We start from the raw sequence: 20,328 nt of genomic DNA on the forward strand, positions 1-20,328 counted from the left end.
AGTGTATTAGAAAGAAAATAATTTCGTAGTTACGTTCGATAAAATAAAATAAAAGAAAGGAAAGGAAATAAAAGAAAAGAAAGAAAGAAATAAAAAGAGCAATGATCACCTAGATCATTTTTTTTTTGTTACACTAGTCAGATGATTTAAATACTGATGTGATATACATCCGAGTTACAAGTTAGTATAATCAGTTTTCTAGGGAAATGTAGCTTTGGGAGAAATGAATTCTCAGTGGAATATACCGAGCAAAAGTGTTTCAAACATATGCACGCCATGTATACATAAATGTATACATGTATGTACTGTATATATGTATGTGCAAGAGAAAATATATAAACTAACTTGCAACACCTGTGTTGTTCACTTTCGAAACACTGTATATACAACATTATTTTATTATACAGATTTTAAATTAAACTTAAGGACGAAAGTTAGTCAATTTATCGATTTAAATTACTAACAAATGTATAAGAAGAACATTATCATATATATATATATATATATATATATATATGTATATATATGTAGGGAATTTTATTTAGGGTGAGAGGTGCAAGGTGAACATACACCCAGTTTAATCCTACTAATAAGATATATTTAAAACAGGTATTAGAAAAAGTACAATAATAGTTTCACAATTTTACGATTACAACACTTAGATGAGCGACTGTATTCTTACAACTGATAACGACTTATAATACAACTGCGATTGTTACGACTGATGACTAACTACCTACGGCCACTTTCTTATTTCTTTCCACATATTTTATATCAGAAATGACTTACACCTCTTTGGAGAGGGAAGGAGTTTACGAATCTTATTGACCAATAGCATAAGGATCCACTCCATAGTCCACCGACGGGTACAGCCTATGGTTTTTGGTAGTGAGAACTATGCATAAAGAAACTTGATCTAGAACATCGGAATTTATGGTATCGCATATATTTACATAGGAATCCGAAACCTCTCAAAGAGCCCGACACTGCACAAACGTTTTTATCGCACCAATATATCTTGATAATTCTTAGGTTTGTTTATGGTTTTATGGCCTTCCTAATCTTTTCTTTTAATTTCTGAATAGAGTTTTCCTTTCCAGAAAATAAGATATAGAGAAAAGAACTGAATACTAGTTTTTCGTCTACATCTTCGACACTTAAAACCCTCCTACATATATAACTTTTTCCAGATAAAATAATCATATTTATCATCGTGAACTTATAATTTTTCGTTATCCAAAAACAATGACAATCCAGGAAAAAGAATTGCAACCGCAGATCGACTTACGATTAATCTGTTGAAACCTTTGGAACGAGCATCATCGGTTACCCTAGGATTACCTTAATCTCTTGACCGAGCTCGTTCTCATCCGAGGATCCACAATGTTTTTGTGTGGTTTCTCGCTCGACTAACATCCTGTTCGCGCCATAACCATCGGCTCGTTTCTTATCAGTAAGCACGTTACCCAATATCCATCCCTCTCTCTCTACGGATTTATTAGATTTATCTTACTTTTTCCTTTCCGTTTTTTCTTTCCATTTTTTTTTCGATCACATCTAATCTAAGAAATTTGTTGAAATTGATTGAATCAATAAATGAAATAAGACAAAAAAAAAAGAAAAAAATAACCTTAGAAATGTTCTTTCGCATCGAATGAAAGGAGGACAAAATATGTGAGCGATGTTGTGTTTTAAGTATATTCGTTGTATAAAAAAAAAAGTTTCTCGAAGAGAATGAGAACTGACTAAGTACGCGTTTTCGTTGTTCGCACCTCTCTGCCTTTGTGATTAAAAATAACCTGCAAACGTATATGACTAAATAATCGTTACGGTCCATTTAACTTGGTGCATGCGCACCACGAGACCGTAACTCGTAAAAGCAATTTGTCTTGGTGTCCTTCTCACGCGCTATCATCGAGTTCATTTAAATTCTTACTGTAAGAGACACGAATATATGTATAGCTATGTGTGTGTGTGTGTGTGTGTGTGTGTGTGTGTGTATGTGTGTGTGTTCCTATGTGTGCATTATCATTTGACCATCTCTAAAGTCAAATGTTCCTAAAACGGAAGTCGTTACTTAATTACATCTGAATGATACGTCATAAAAAGAATTTCAAAGAAATATGTCATCTGATATGATTATCGATAAGAAATAATTAATATTGTTTTAAGAGAACGAAAAATATCTTGGATTCCAATATAATTAACCATGAAAAATTGTTGAATCATCATAACGTAACGAAAAGTTGACCGAGATATACCGTTGATCAAAGTTAGTTGTATATCGTATACACGTAGGTATAACATTTGTTTGCGTTCATTATGGTTGGAAAGAAATTCTCAAGCGTGCAGCTGGGATACGTGAAACAAACGTTAAGTTAAACAAGTTTTTCTTCTGTTCCTTCTTTCATTATAATAATAATTGAATTAAACGTTAACGTAGAAAGACAAACATCTACCTGTGTTAATGTTCTCCAAATGAGTTTGACTCTTTTTAAATTTAATTGTAATATCTAATTAAAAGTACAAAGCTCAACATTATTAATTCCTTAATTTATTTAGTTTTATTTTAATAAAAATAATACAACACGAGTTTTACTAATCAAAATGATTAAATTAAACAGAGTAGCAAATTCGCGGTATATTACTTAGCCGCAGTTTTCTTATTACGTGATTACTTCCGCCTATTTCAAACAATTTCCGGTTATTAGATACTATAAGAATAATTCAACTTCTCAGTCTTATCTTTCTATAACTGACATTTCAATTGTTTTATTTGATAATTTAATTTAACTAGCTATTTATTTCATTAGTTTTTATTTGACTTATATCGTATTTATTAAGTTTCCATGTTTCAAATAATAAATTGGAAAAGAGAAAGGAGAGATAAACATCGTCCTATTAATTATAAATCATTTGCATAATTTTTCTAACTTATACTCTCTTTTGGTATAATAATCTATCGCAGTAATCGTTATTTTTACACATAAATACTCGCAAACTTAATCGTTATCGGATTAAATCAAAATTTATAATTGAAAATAAAATACCTTGTTCGTGATAGATTTTGTCGTCACTTTACTCTGTGGTTCATTGTAACTTTTAATTATACATATACTCTACTTACATTAGAAAATTTATTTTTATCGTTTTCATTAAAAAAAGAAAAAACTATACTTTTGATAAATTTTTACCATGTCATATTTATATCGAAAAATTACGAGTTTTTTCAAACGAACTCTAAAGAATTTGTATTTTAAATTATAGGTTAGTTTTGTCCGCCAGTGCCATTTTCGAGTTTTTCAACAACTGTCAAGAAGTTCGGTCATCCTCGTAATTAGTATATTTTTATCAAACCTATAATATTCTCAGATAAATCAATCAAGTTTTTAAACATTTGATTTACACGCATAAGTATTTGCGAGTCGTAATATTCCCTCATTGAAAAAGTATGCCAAAAATATAAATTAAAATCTTTACGTTTTTAATGAAATACGTTAGATATGATCCTTATTCAAATTATTAACTATTTTAGTTCATATATGAACTTCTATTATTGTACAATTGTGCTTTCAGTTTAGTTATTTATGGTATATGAATTATCATTGATTATACTTTGGAACATATTATATTTTCGTTTATCGTATATTACGTAACCACATATTATACATGTACATACATATCATTCCTATTGGGATCTCTAGCACTTGAATACGCTATCTGGTGGCTAAATTCAGAACTAGAGCTGTAAGGGGAATTGCTGACAGCTGATTTAAACTACACGAAATATTTATATTTTAAATTTTATGACTTGCTTATTTATTATTGAAAGTAGAATTGAAAATAACTAGTATCGTTAAACTAAAAAGTTGTTGTAAAGAATTTTTTTTTGTTATGGAGTTCCCAGCAAAAAAAAATACAAGTAAAGTGTGTTGTTGTATATTTGGTTGCACAAGCATGGGTTGTCGTGATGAAAAAATTAGGTTTTTTCAAATTCCACCTCGTAAAAAACAATTTGTTTATCGAATAAACAAATTTGGTGATAAAGAAATGATTGATAGACATATAGCTTAGGTACGAGCACTAAAAATCGGAACAAGTATAATTCCCAATATGAAAGTCTGTTCACTCCACTTTATTAAAGATGATTTTTTACCTTCACGTGAGTATTTTCAATAATTATTCTTTCTGGTTATTATAAATTGTTAAATTAATAAATTTACTCATGCTTATATTGTTTATGTATATTATTATAGCTATTGATTCAACTCGAACTTATTTAAAAAAAAAAGTGTTCCTAGTCAAAATCTTCCTTTAGGATCATCCAAAGAATGTGCTTTTCTTGTAGATCAAATAGATTCTGGAGAAGAAAGAATTCGTAGAAGATCGATTAAATTAGGGACAGTTAATGATATTGCAATACTGCAACAACATGTTTACAAATACCACTTAAACCAGCCTTGCATGAACAACTCATTCTAATTATTCAACCATTTTTTAATATTTCACCAGTTATTTCTTCATGTGGATTATCTTTAATATGTGAAGTTTCTAAACAAAAAGCTAAAATACTTAAAATATTACAATCACGACTTGGTACTTGTCCACACTTAATAACATGTCCAGTATTTAATACACTTTCATCACCAACAAAATTTTTATTGCTTGGTTTTGTGCAAGCAAACTTACAAATTTCTTGCAATGTAAGTTTCATTTTATTTAATTTAATTACAAAAAAAATAATAATAATAATATAAATAATAAATAATAAATAATAAATAATAAATAATAAATAAATAAAATATAAATATTAATCTTATACTCGTTGTTAAAATAAAAAAAATAATAATAATAATATAAATAATAAATTATAAATAAATAAAATATAAATAATAATGTTATACACGTTGTTCTCTATTTTGGTTATACAAGTAGGTAATGCACAAACCCATTTAGTCTCTAGTTCATATTTTTCCCGCTAGGGTAAGCATCGCCCCTGCCAGAGATCCCAATACTCATTGAATATACAAGCATCATACGGATTATCATGCACATGACTCATCATAGATGCACATACATTTCTAAAAATAATATTATTTTTTATAATAATGTTCTTTCATATTTTACTTCTTTGAATATATATTATTTTTTAAAGTCAACAACAAGTGAGATTGTGAAAGTACAGTAAAAATAAAGTTTTATTTGTTTGTTACTTTACATAAGTGTACATACATGCAAACGTATTCGTTAAAATACTTGAAGTATATTTAGGCATAGAATAGTATGTTAAATTCAAACTAACGAACTTTCTATTGTGTTATTTTGTTTCGTGTGTTTAAGAAAATTCGCTTTACGAGAGAACGTAAACAGAAATGCGCAGTCGAGATAGTTCAGCTTTGTAACGGTCAAATAAGGGTGACACTCTGAGTGTAATACGAAACCTGTACGCAACACAACGCTTTCTACTCTTTTCTGTTTCTTTAATAAGTAATATTATATTTTATATATATCATTATAATGACTTAATTCTATTTTTATCTCTCATTAATTAGGATTTAATATCATTTAGAGAGTACATAATGAATAAATCATTATTAATAATCCTGGAATATATTAATGTCATGCAACAATGTACTATTAACATTATTAATATTTATCAGATAAGTTACATATTCAATATATTATTACCTATAATATAATTAAATTAATATAAGAAATACATAAATTATATTATAACATATTTTACTTATGGTATTTTAAAAAGAAAATATATATATATATATATATATATATATATATGATTAAATATTACATTTAAATTAAATATTATTGGTATATATTTAATTTAAATATATTAAAAATATTTATTAACAAAAATCGATTACATAAAGTTTAATACATTATATATAATTATTTGTATGATGAAAAAAATATAAATACGAAATGAAACATATAATAATAATGATAATAATAATAATAATATAATAATAAGGTACGAGTAAAAGGAGATTAAAAAAGTACATGAGGGCGGATTTGTCGGTAGAATAAATCGACCGACCTACACTCGATTCGTGTTCGGCCTAAAAAGCATTGAGCTCGATCGTAAAAGAAGAAACTAATATATATACAATATACAAACACATACATACATGACACACATACAACACGTGAGCCCTTTTACACAAGTAAGAGAGAAAGAGAGTAGAACGTTCTAAAGAATTTGTCTCGGTTTTCATCTATAGGAGTGATCGATCGTCTTTTCCAAGATCCTTGAGAAAACGAGCGTCTTGCTACAACCGGAAACGTCTTTCCATCGTTGCTCGTTCGGTATCGTAAAAAGAACCGCAAAGTGGAAGAGTCCGAGGTAAAGAAAATCGCGTTGCGAATGGAGGAATAGGTCGGTGGACAAAAATGTTTTCCCCTTTTTCTTTCAAGTTTTTTGTTCGGTTTTTACCTTTTTGTTTTTGTTTCTTTTTTGGTTTTTCTTTTTTATTTTGTTTTGTTTTTTCTTCTTCTTCGTATTTTCTACTTTCATTCCTTCATTCATTCGTTCCGTTCGTTCATTCATTCATTTATTCTTTCTATCCTCTTTATTTTCTTATTTTCCTTCTTTTACAAAAGAACGAAAGAAAGAAACGAATCGAGTTCTGCAAGACTTTCCCTATGATTTATGGATCATCAAGGACTCTCAAGACGACCTACTTTCTTATTCTCGTTCATTCGCTATTAGAAAGAAATTCGTTAAAAATGTCGTGGATTATTATTAAATCATTTAAATGTCGTTTCGATTTTCAAAAGATTTTTAAGATTTCTTCGAGCTATCGAAACGTTAAAAATATCATTTATTTTACGAAGTAAAAAGTTATTTTAGTATATGTGTGTATTTGTGTTTCTTAAACCGTAACAAACTATGATAAAGTATTATATTTAAGAATCTCCTACCACGTATTAACAAGTAAAATCGTCAATTGTATTTATTTCTTTTTTATTTTAAATCTAAAAAAAGCAACACAATATTTTAAATTATACAACACGAAGAAAATTAATGTTAAATGTACTTTATTCTTGAATTCGCCAAAAAAAAATAATTCCCCGAAATCTTTCGAAATCGTTGATATAGTTTAAAATTGAGACAAAAGGGGTATAAAAATAAAAAAAAAAATACAAAAAAAAAAAAAGAAATAGAAAAAAGAAAAAGTACTTGAAGCGGAAAAGGGTGGGAAATATCAATCGTTGAAATCGAGTCTTTGGAATTCCGTAGGTCGTCAAATTTATTGATCCTTTAAACGAATTCGTGAGGCTCACTTTGGAATTGGACGATCGTGAAAAGAGCAGCTCCGATAGCAAAACTATCGAACGATCCTACGTAAAACGTCAATGGCTTTTTCTTTCTTTTCCTTTCCTTTCTATCTTTTATTTTTTTTTCTGTCTTTTTTTCGTTACTTCTCTTCTTTTTCCGATTTACGCGCGTTTACTATGGATCGTCGATCAGGTTTCTGGGTGATGCCGCATACAGATTCGTTTTATCCACGCTTACAAAACGAAACGAAACTAAACTAAACGAGAATCGAATTGTATCGAATCGTATCGTATCGTATCGTATCGTTATCGTATCGAATCGAATAGCGGGCAGCATCTTTTGAAGAAAACTAAACGGGTTTTAAAACTCCAAACGAGACATACGTTTAGCTTGGGTGATCGATCAAACACCGCTAATTGCGAAACTTCAGGATGCTACTTTACTCTTTTTATTTTTTGTTTCTTTTTATTTTATTTTATTTAAACGAACGAATGAATCTCTCTTTGAAACAACACAAATACCACCATAGAACAAATTCCTCTTTTCTACCGAGTTATAAGATACAAATAAATAGGGGAAAAAATAAAATAAAAAGAAAAAGAAAAAGAAAAAAACGATACGATACGATACGATAGCCAAACGTTTAGTCTGACCAAAGGGAAGAAAAGGTCCTATCCCGTTGCAAATTTATTCGCGTTACGGTTCAACGATTCCTGGTTAACTTTTGATAGGTTTTTACTATTGTTCTTCCTTTTGGAGGAAACAAACTAGTATAAAAAGGTAGAAAAAGATTATATGTCATTAGCACAATTACGTCCTTCTATTTTCTCTCCATTCAATCAGAAAACTTTTTATCTGTATCTCTATTTCTCTCTCACACACGCATCTACCCTTTTACTCTAACTCATGTACACACACACACACAAACACAACAAATACATCAACCCTTAGTCCTCTAAAACTGTTCCCTCTCTTCTCCTCTCCTTCTTGTCCCTTCGATTACAGTTTCATGTCTATGGGTGGATGGAATTTTGGTTGAATCTATGAAACCAAGGCCGATTGCCATACCGCAAACGATCTCGTCTCGCGTTCTTGATTGATGAGCCCTCGAATGGATTCGTCGTCGGTTAGGAAACGGCCGACGTGATACGGCAAACCCTGACGCGTCGTGTTATCCTTAGCGTGCGATTCGCGTGTCAAGCGGGCCCACCTCCCCCTCCACCCACCCCCTCATCACATAGGGCGCGAACGAGAACAAACCCCCCGTTCTTCAAACGGCGCATTATCGACCGCGACGCGCTTTAGGGATAATTGCGCGTCGTTCGTGCGCCACGATGCACCACTACCACACTACTACTACAGCCATTACTATAACATCATTACTGCCACTACTACTACTAATATTACTACTACTACTACTGTTACTCTTCTTACTATTACCTGTGTAATGCTGTTGTTACCTACATACATAATGTTACGTGATCGTCAGATATTGTTCAAAACGTTGAAGGATAAAGAGCAGTTACCTAATTCCCTCCGGGGTTTAATTTGAAAATGAGATAACGTAATTGACGGTTTTATTCTTGAACAAATACTTTGCTTGCTTGCTTGCTTACTTACTTGCTTTCCATTCAATATTTTAACGCTTCTAGTGTTAAGTCATTTAAAGTTTTTCTTTTGTTGAATAATTACTATATTGTAATAATATAATACGATTTTTGGAATTTTATCATGTTGTTTTTTCTTTCTTTTTTTCCTACTTTTGCCTAAATAATATTTTAAACGCCTACGGAAACGTGTTATCGTTAATTAAATTTCCGACGAATAAAACGATTTTAAATTTAAAAGTTATCGACTATATTTTATTAATTTTTCTTTTTTTTTGGTTTTCTTTCTTTTTTCTTCAATAAAACCTGCCTGTGCTTCATTAAGTGAATCCAATTTTTTTGTTTTGTTTTACGACATTTTTTGTGAATATACTTATTCGATAAATTTTTGTTTAAAACAGCGATACGATATTTCATTAAAAGTCATCGTTTATTTTCTGACGCTTTTATAAATAACTTTTTACTTTCTAGAATACGATAGTAGATATAATTTTACGTAAAACAAAAAGGAACATTTCTATATATTGTCGACGTGTTGTAGGCACAATTCTTCTTTCTTCGTGGCCCATGAAAAGTCCCCACACATTACGAGCTGGTCTTTTAATGAAATACACAATGTGAACCTTCTGTATGCATCCGCGCGTGAACCATATAACCTCGTGGAACTCGTCTTTGGTAGAAGCTCGTCGTTTTATGAGCTCGTAAAATTGTTACTACTCTATCACCCTTTCCACCAAGCTACACACTGTCGTTCAACTAAATTTCCACTTCAAACGATCCTATGTACGACGCCATAGGATTAAAGCATGTTCGATCAGTGTGTTTTTAAATTATCCCTACGTGTCCTGTAAAATTAAGTTAGTTTTTTATTTCACTAATTTAATTTATTATTTTTTATTTTCTCCACGGATCTTATATTTAAATTAACTTCAAGTTTACCACAACGTTTGTTAGCCTAATTTATTCTAAAAACATAATGCAGTTTTAGATCATATAAATTATTATTTTTTGTTTTGTTTATTATTATTTAAAACGTCGGTTAATAATTTTAATTATAAGTTTAAATTTCTCGTTAAATATTTGTCAAGCTTCTGAAAATTTGTTAAACTTTAATTTGATATTAAATGTAAGTTTTAAAATTTGAGGATGCAAGAGTTCTACATGTGATTCAATGCTTTATCTATATGTGCAAATGAGAGAGAGAGAGAGAGAGAGAGAGAGAGAAAGAGACAATGTTGGAAACCACGTTAAAGCATAGCTTCGTACTTCATTCCATAGCAATACATCTCTCAAGCTATTATTACACATTACGACATCCTGTAATGGACTTTCTGCACTTCACAACCACTTGCTACCTAAAACGACATTTCATATCAAGCAAAATCTGTGGCAAGATCTACACCAATATTCAGATAACTCGTAATACAAAAATTTATAGAAATAATTCTCCAACAAAAAATCTACAAGCTGTTACACCTACATAAATCAATAGAAAAAAAAGCAATCAAAATTAGATTTTGTTTAATACAAGTAAAAGATATTATAAAAAAATCTTACAAGGGTGGGCTGACAAGTTCTAACACTCGAAAAGGTGTGTTGAATAGTTTTGAGCTTTATGGTTTTTCACACCGTGTTGTTGAATTCAAAACTTTTTAACTCATCTATGTATAAATTTCTTGCATCATCTCTTTTTTTTTTAATTTAACTGTACAGAATTTATTAGCACGTGAAACTTTTTCTATCGTTTTTCGAAGTTCGTTTAAGCGTTATAAAAAAAATGATTGTTTTTCAGGTCTGAGATTTAGGTCCTAGATAGAAAAAATTCATTTTATTCTTTATTTCGAAACAATCTACTATTATTTGAGTTACTATATTTGAGTAATTTAAATATAAAATAAATTATTTAGATTATATTTGACTTAGTCCAACATTGTACACAATCGACCACAAATGTAAATTACACGTATGTAAAGAGAAATATATCTTACAATTAAGATCGATACTGCTTGGGAACTGGGTCGCCGCATCGTTGATCGTTTTCGAATGCAATCGGTATCTACGAGAATAGTGCAACTTCGTGACGCGGATACAATCGCAGGGATAGCAAGACGCATTGCTAGAACGCTCTGTGCTTGTTCCGTGATCGCGTGAGTTTAAACTATGTTTGATCTGACTTGATCGAAAATGCGAAAACGCACTCTTGAGATCTTATGATTCTTATCAAGATGATGATTTTTTAAAGAGCTGAAAAGAAAAGAAATGAAATGAAATGAAAAAAAGAAAACAGAAAAATAAACATTAAAAAAGACAACATAAGAAAAAAACATAAGTCTTTTATAATACATATAGTCTTTTCTTTTCGACCATACGATAGTGTAAAATTAAAAAGCGCAATTCTAGGCTGACAACGAGTAGAAAATTATCGTCGATTAACCTACTTCCAGTTGCTCGACAAAAGGGAATAAACGACGAAATGGCGTTACAAGTGTACTCGTATATATATGTATATATATTATGTACTGTTATGTATATCCCATGTACATGATATAGTATATAAAAGCGCGTATATGCATTTGGGCAAGAAAATCGTCGACGATTTTCTGAATCGTCGTCTGGGATTTATTCGAAGCTCGCTTTACCTAGGCATTTTAACGACTTGACGCAAACGTGTCCTCCAACGAGATCTACTTTCTCCCACGTGTACATATCGCTGAACGCTAGTTTGCTGTTAACGTTGACAGTGATAAATCATGAAACAATGAAAAAGTGAGAAACAATTATTTTAATTTTATTTTTTAATCTATAATTTTTATCACTTTCAATATAAAACACTCCTGTAATAATATTATATTTTACGTTACTTCTCTATTTTTGTAATGAAATATATTAGGCGTTGGAAAAATTAATTTGGTATCTTGGTATTAAATTTATAGCATAAAAATCACTATATTTTTCTGTTTTTGTTTTTATATAACGAACGTATGAATATAAATAAATATTTAATTTGTTAAAAATACATCGAATTAATATGATTATATTTAATAAATTATATTATGATAATTGATATTGGAATGTACGAGTACGTATAGATGGGTGGGGAGGAGGTTGTGGGTGTATACGTTACATCAAGGTCGTTATTCTCGAAGGTAGATCAGAGCGAGAGAAGACAAACAAACATTCGGTAGCTGGGACGATTTTGGAATCCCTTGAGATATTCGTCGCTTCACTTTAAATGCAACGAACGAACCGTGCAACGCATTTATACTAAATACACGTACGGTGACCGTTCAACTGCTTGTTATTATTAGGCAACTGTTAGTTTAGCAGATGCTGGGACTTTACGAGTTCTGCCTGTCAATTCATACGATCGTTGTAACTAAAGATTTATCTTTTGCTTATTATTAGATAAACAATAAGAAGTTTATATTCATTCATTAATTCCATAAATAATTTTTAATTAAAGTAAAATTTATATAAATAAAGATATACATACTATTATACCGATAGAGTAATTAATATTGGTAATAATAAGAAAGAAAATATTCTTATTTTTCAACGGATTAGAAAGAAAAAAAATCTTATTAAAAAATAAAATTTTATTAAAAATAATTGCTTTTGTCATCAAGATACTTCAAAATATAGTAATACTAGGATACTCCAGATACACGTAGTTGTGGCTTTGTTATAAAATGTTAATTTAATCTAATTTTAAAATATTTAGTAAATTATAACAACACACGAAATAATAACATTAGAATGGAATACATAAAATAATAGTACTTGAACAAATGTAAAAAGTAAGGTTAGTTATGTTATATATAAATCTGAAAAAAGCGTGAAATAATTGAATTGTGATACAGCGCCATCTATTGAAAACTTACAGAATTTAGAAACTTAAATAATCCCTAAATAATAAATCCTTACATTAACAATAAAAAATAAAAAATAATCGCGATAAAAGCTATTCTATATTCTAAGTTGAAAAAATCACACGAAATAAAAAAAATTTTATTGAGATCTATATAGTAGTTTCGAAGTTCATTGGAAACCAACAATGTGACACTGAATTTTTATATTTAAAGAAGAAGAAATAGATGTTTCCTAATGAAATTAGAAATACTTTGTTCCCATAAATGATTAGAAAGAAATAAAATATATAATGTTAATAAAATTTTATTTTAAATAATTGATATCGGTTCGTGCATCAAAATATTTATAACTATAATAATATAATATGATTTATGATGAAATTAGAAATACTTTGTTCCCATGAACTATCACGTGAGTAAGTTATAGAAAGGTATTGAGTTTATCAACCCGAAAATCACAGATTTGAACGATCATAGTTAGAGGAATCGGTGATTTGCACTGAATCGGTGCGTTAAGACGCACACCAATAGGAACAACAAGGGCGGAACAGTTGAAGCGTACGAGAGAACCGGAGAGGGATTGTATTTTATTGCTTCTCTGATAGGCGAAAATGGGTGGTTTAGGGGTAGGGGGTTGGATGTTTGATGGTATGAGGAGAAAGAGGGTGGGAAATCGGTTCACGATTCTGCCGATCGCTAGGCCATACACAATAGAACCTTCGTCCTAGTTATTAATCATCGTATTTCCCTTCTCATCCACTTACATCTTCGTAACGTATACCTATACGTAGTACATCACCGGATGCTTTACGAATACATAGATACGAAATTGACATGTTGACGTCCATTGTGCACGAAATCGAGAAGAGATCGTTATCGGTATATCGAGTATCATCTTATTCATTTTTCCAATCTTCATTTTTACTATAGGAATTTTTTTTTCATCGATTCGTGTCGAAATATCTTTCTGTATATCTATGCCTAGGTTTTTCTTTCTTTTTTCTTTTGATTTATTTTACGTTTATAGATGTTAATAATATTTGTAATAATGAAATGGTAAATACTTAAAATGTTTTTGAAGTGAAAACTTCTTTAGAATGAGGGCTTTAACAATAGATAAAATATTGCAATGAATACTTAGATTAGAAATTGAATTGTGGAATTTGAATTTTTCTTACACAAATCAAATATAAAATATTACATCTTATTGTAAAATAGAAATATGATTTTTATAATAATTTTTAAGTCTTATAGAGGATATCTAGCAAATATTTTTGTTTAAAAATTATTACAAGTATTCGTTTCGTATCTTAAGAGATAGTAGATCCATCTTCTGTTTATTGTTATCTTTTCATTTTTTCTCACACTTTCTAGACATAGAAAATTTAATTTTTCTGAACGAAGATTTGATGGAATACGAACCTTTCTCAAGTAAAATATATATACATATATATATATATATATATATATAATATTTTCTCATCGTTCCTTTCAAAACAGAGAAGGATCGAATTATGGTCACGCAATTTCTCTCTCTCTCTCTCTCTCTCTCTCTCTCTCTCTCTCTCTCATCAACATCTGGATGCAATAGAATTTTCTTTTATTAGGATCTTTTCTAACATAAAGCAAGCAGATTTTTCGAGATTTTTCTTATTTTTTTCCTTTCCTTCCATTTCATCACATTTTTCATACAAGAAAACGAATCACTTGCTGTTCCTATCGTTGCTATTTTTTGAACAAATTCTATTTTGGATGGCCTAGATTTTAAATTTTCATAGTACACCAAAATTTGAAACATCAGAACTTGACATTATTATTTTTATTATTATTAATATCTTCAGTTTTTCGTCGGTACACATGGGTCTTTCATATTTGAGCCAAAAATGTTTCTTTAATTTACTTTTTTTAAAATTATAATATCTTAACTTTTATTAAAGTTATGATTTTTTAAGTATTTTTTTACGAATCGTTACATTTGTTTAAAAAGAAATATATACAAAAATAAATTTTTTGACAATTTTATGACTTACATATCAAGTTGAAGGTTTTGAACATTTGCACGAATTTTAAAAAATTTTTTTGAACGTATTAACAGGGCAAAAAACGATTGAACGTGAAAATCTACGTGTGATGGTGTAAAAACACGTTTACGGACAAAGTGTTAATATCACGATCGGTGGATTTTTATTTTACAACCACTGGTTAAACTCTATGTAAACTTAAAATCATATACTACAGATAAATATTTGTTTATTTTTTATTTTGATTTAATATTTTAGTTTCAAACTTTACACTGATTTGAAATATCAAAAAAAAAAAAAATTTTATCTTTGGAAAATTTTGATATTTATTTTAAATCGTTATATTTAAAGTTTGTTATTTCTTTTTTTTTCTAAAAATGTGTTCAAGCTATCGAGGGTTAACGATAAACATCATTTTCCTTTTTTTTTTCGATAGATACAAAAAATAAAATGATATCATGGAAGAAAAAGAAGAAGGAAGAAGAAGAAGAAGAAGAAGAAGAAGAAGAAGAAGAAGAAGAGGAAGAAGAAGAAGAAGAAAAAGAAGAAATAGGAAGAAAAAGGAGTTAGATAAGAAAACGTAGAACAACCTTCGTTAAAAGTCGGCACGAAGATAATATGGTATATCGAAGAAGCATACAATAAAAGTTTTCTCTTTTTATTTGTTCTTTTCTTTTTCTTTTTGAATCAAAAAAGGAACTTTTCCTATATTAGGACGTTTTCTACACGTTTTCCAATTTTATTTTCTTATTCGAAGTTCTACTTGGTAAATATAAATATAAAAAATAATTATTCTATAAGAGTTTAAATTTTTACAAATTTTTGTAATAATTATTTAAGTAAAGCATTTACATATTTATTTTAAATAATCAAATTCTTGTATGAAAATGTTTCCATTTATGATTAGAAAAAAAGGGAAGGAAAAATTTTTAAAAAATATTTCATCCAAGTTTCTTAAGATTACCACATTTAATATTCTAAATTAAACATATTTACATATGACGATATAACTTACACATTCATTTTAGATAATTCATAATAATATAAATATATATAAATATAATATATATTGAGAGGAAAATGATTATTTTAAAAATATCTTTCAAAATCTTACATGCAAGAAACCTGTTTCAAGAATAATCAATTTCTATTTCTTTTAGTAACAAGGTTTAACCATGGGAATCAATAAATTAAGCAAATTTTCGCAACCAAGGAGTGAAATGTTCTCGTTAAGGTTTGGCGATTTCTTCTATTCAAGTTTCTATCTGATTCATCTTTTTTCTCACCCCTTCCTCTCCCTTTCTCTCTTTCTCTGTCTCTCTCCATTGTGAGATCAATTTTTCTATTTTTTTACAATGAGTTAATTTTTGGTCATTTTATATCATTTAATTAAAATTAGTCAGGATAGTAATCAGTGGAAACATCATATTCGTTTATTTTTACAACATAGTATATCGTATTAATAATTCACATTAACATGAAATTAACGATGATATAACTATAAAACGATAAAATGACTATAAAACGATAAACCCTTTTTAAAAGTCCTATTCGAATGATGTTTTATTCTTTTATTTATTTTTATTTATTTTCTTTTTTTTGCGTTATATAAAAAATATAATATACACACGAACTATAAAGTCGTCAAATATTTTTCGAATTTTCGATAAAACCCTTTTTTGATACTTATTTCAATATTTCCCTTGATAATAATCGAATCGTACTTGCTGTGTATTTTAAATATTAAAAGTTAAATGTTACATTGAAATAGATCGAGATTTTATCCGCTTTATAGTTGATTTATTCCGATGTCAAATAAATCTGGAATATTACGAACTTTCAAATACAGTTTTTAATGATTTTGACATTACGTTATCTGGAACATCTGTTTGTATTACGCAAACTGTTTGGGTACGTATTTGTAAAAAAAAAAAAAAAGAAACAGAAAACAGAAAAAAAGGAAAAAATTTAAATAAAAAAAAACATTTCACGTTGACAGATTTTTCTCGATATTATGAATATTCACTGATCATATCGAGGATCGTTCTTTTTACACACGAATTGCTACGAGAGAAACATTGTAATAATATCTTTTCATAATAATTTTTCTTGTAAACCTACTAACAATTATGAACCAACTGAGCACACATTTACTTGATTTAAAATTTGACATTTAAGAAAAGTTGAGTTTTATTATCAAAACTAAAAATAAGCTTCACATTTAATATTTCAAATCTGTCGAGAGAATATCATTATAGTAATTTTTCCCCAAAATACAATAATGATTTTTCTTTTATAATTTATTTTTTAAAAGAAAAGAAAAGAAACTATTCACTAAATCGTATATTTAATTTAATTAATATCAAAACTAAAGATCATCATTTTTTGCTAATATTTTTCTAATAAGCAATATAAAAAATTACGCGCACATTTTTTATTATTTATTACTTATAACAACACAAACAAAAAGTAACAAAGTTTACCTCCAAATCGTGTCTTTAATTTGGCCTGAATTCTGTTTAATCACGTCAAGGAGGTAAGCATGGTTATTAGCAAAAGCTAAATTAACTCACTAAAAGAGAAAGAGAGGATGAGAGAATGCAGGGAGAGGAAAGGAGGGGGTAGATTATTTGGAGCTTAGGACAAGGTAATGTTACGCAAGTACGTTAGTCGCAAGGGAACCGGAAGTGGCGAAACAGTGTGTCGCATCGACGATATTTCAAGCAAGCTAGAAAGCAAGCAAGCAAGCGTTAGTGCATGCTAGTACTTCCCTTGGATCAAGTACAGAGACGTAGAAATTTTACTCTTGGGAATGAAGGATCCAGCCTAATTACCATCGTAAACAGTGAATGCATAATGTTACCAAAACTTACATTCTCATAAAACCGATGGAAATTCATTGTTCGATATAATCTTATATCTAACGATCGTTTTATAATTAGTACCTCAACACAGATTCCATTTTGCTAATAAATCAAGATAATATTTTAATAGAAATATTATTCGATACATTGAAAATCAATATTCATTTATTCCACGTTAACATTATTTTTTATTTTTTGTTTGTATGTTTGTTCTTCTTGTTTCTAACATCAACTTATACTTTTGTATCCAATAACAATAGATAGAACAAAGTTACAAATATAAACCTTTTATTGTGCATATTTTCTGTATATGAATTACATAATAAAAAATTAGTGAATATTCATGTTATTCGTATATACGATTTATTATTCACTCGGGTTTGATGCCAAGTTTTATAATTACTAATCATTAGTATAAAGAAATATTGTAAAATTTTTCCTTTTTTCACGTTCAACGATCTGGAAAAAGAAACGTGGCTCGAATTTTTTTTTATTATCCGCCCTTTTCTTTCTCAATTAACCAATTTAAAATGAAGAAGTTAGAGCAGAATCGGGAACAATGTTTGGTAGAAAAATAATAGCTTTCAGAGTGATACGGAATTCCTTCAGAAGGACAACGATTTGGAGATTGTAAAAGGGAAGGGAAGAGAGAGGAGATGGAAGGGTTTGTGGGAAAGGGTGAAGGACGGGGGGAAAGACACTGTCGAATTGAAAGCGATCGATCGTTCTCTAAGATACGAATCCTCGTAGCTTCTCCTTTACGTTATCTTGGAAATTCGCCGTTTGTCAAAGCATAAGCCGCAGGATAGAGGATAGAAAATCCTAAGCGACGCGTTCAGTATCGCAGAATCTCGATCATCCAGGTGAAACTTGGACCAATCTTGGATTATCCCGTGACCCATCAAGATTCTCTCTCTCTCTATCTCTATCTCTTTTTTTTATTTTCTTTTTTTATTCTTTCTTTCCTTTATCTTTCCATTTCTGCCCTTTACTGGCCTTTTTTTGCTCCTCGTTTCGAGGATTAAGACAAGAATTAGATATTTAATATTGGATAAGCCAACATGTATTATTTCTAAAGTTGTGTGGTATTTTATTATTTATATATTGGGTAGACTGATAAAAATTTTTTTTTTCAAATTCTGATATTACATATTTAAGCATTTAATTATTGGAATTTTTTTTATCAATATATGTAAGGTTCATTATTGTTGAATAAAAAAGGAATACATTTCTATAGATAATGAGTTATTTATATTTAAAAAAATAAATAATTTATATATATATATATAACAGAGCAGATAGGATTTCAGGAAGTATTCAATTAAGGACAAGGCCTATATACGTTTTCGAATGATTGGCGATTTCTTCGTTCATCGAACTGACATTCAATCCGATCGAGTAGCACGTTCTTGGCTTCCTGTTACACTTACCGTTCAAATTCGATTTAATCCGAATTCTCGACACTAGTTTCTTATAAGAATCCAGACAGACAATATAGTTATCTTTTTTTGCTTCGTTTTATTTCTTTTTTTCTTCTTTTTTTAGATATTAATTTAATACAAATATAAAATAAGCTTCTGAATTTCGTAAGATTAAAATATTTATTAAATTGCTATTACTTTTTCCAATGGATATGCATTGCACGTGTGTCGGAAATTGAATATGTTCGTGAAACAAGGTCATGAAGAAATTTAGATCATGAGTCCAGGAAAGCGTAATACCTTTGGATTTAATGAATTACATGAAATATGAGAATTTGTGGTTTGTCAAAACGACGAATGCATCTTCATCGATAAAAATCTCTTTAACTATATACGCAAATGATCGATTTCCATAATTTTTTTCAAGAGACACAGAATAGATGAAAGAGAGAGAGAGGGAGAGAGAGTGAGAGAGAGAGAAAGAAAGAGAGAAAAAAAAACTTCTCGTATCATCAAGCAAACGAACAAGCACGTATTAAATCCAATTAAAAAGCTACTCATCACGATTCAATTTCTATAACTTCGTCTTTTTATATCTCTTTTTCGATTCTCAAGTATTGGACTCGTTATCATTGACTTCTGTGTAATTAGAGAAAACTAACGGAATACTAATTGTATGGAGCCTAAGTTCCTCAATTAAGAGTCCTCTGGCAATTTCGTATATGCTATGATGTGGAGAATAAAGGGTTAGATTCAGGTGTAAAATAAAACTCGGGATTGAGCTGATAAAAGATGTGAAGCTTTATTGGCTCGTCAGGGAAAAGCCTTGCTGCATATAAACCCTGAATGATATTTGTAAGATACAATGATGAAAATCTACCACGTGGCGTTGCCACGCGGGAAACTATATTTCGCGAGAAAATTATATAATGGAATGATCTCACCTCTCGCACTCCTCACATATAGCGATTACAACCTTAAAGGTTGTAGGGTTGAATAGGCTTATGTTCACAATCGGAAAGGTTGGGATGTTCTCTTTGTTGTTCCTTGTGAATCCTTAAGTCTTTTGTTCTGTATGGTTTCTATATTCTTTAGATGCTGAAGGTGTATCGTCGTAGGCGTTCGGTGGCGGAATAGAAAGAATGGTCCTTTGAACTGGCCCAGCAGGGCGCATATATGGTGGGGGTGCGAAGGTAGGGATGCGAGAGGTGAGGTTAGTGCTTCGATAGTCTCTTGTGGTCGTTCG

The 20,328-nt window shown here is 29.6% G+C and overlaps 1 protein-coding gene and 1 long non-coding RNA gene across 3 annotated transcripts in view; one reads left to right on the plus strand and one right to left on the minus strand.

The window, feature by feature from the left end:
• Positions 1 to 20,328, minus strand: part of LOC107065052 (igLON family member 5) — a 74,629-nt gene that overhangs the window by 31,629 nt on the left and 22,672 nt on the right. The gene's annotated exons all lie outside the window — the stretch shown is intronic.
• Positions 562 to 15,347, plus strand: LOC149033343 (uncharacterized). Its single transcript, XR_016179029.1, has 2 exons — positions 562 to 1,937; positions 15,234 to 15,347. It is a non-coding gene; the product is annotated as an uncharacterized LOC149033343 (long non-coding RNA).

The sequence above is a fragment of the Polistes dominula genome, unplaced genomic scaffold (assembly GCF_049000335.1).
Source record: "Polistes dominula isolate Pdom_NZ unplaced genomic scaffold, Pdom_raw_medaka contig_49, whole genome shotgun sequence".
In the NCBI taxonomy this organism is placed as follows: domain Eukaryota; kingdom Metazoa; phylum Arthropoda; class Insecta; order Hymenoptera; family Vespidae; genus Polistes; species Polistes dominula.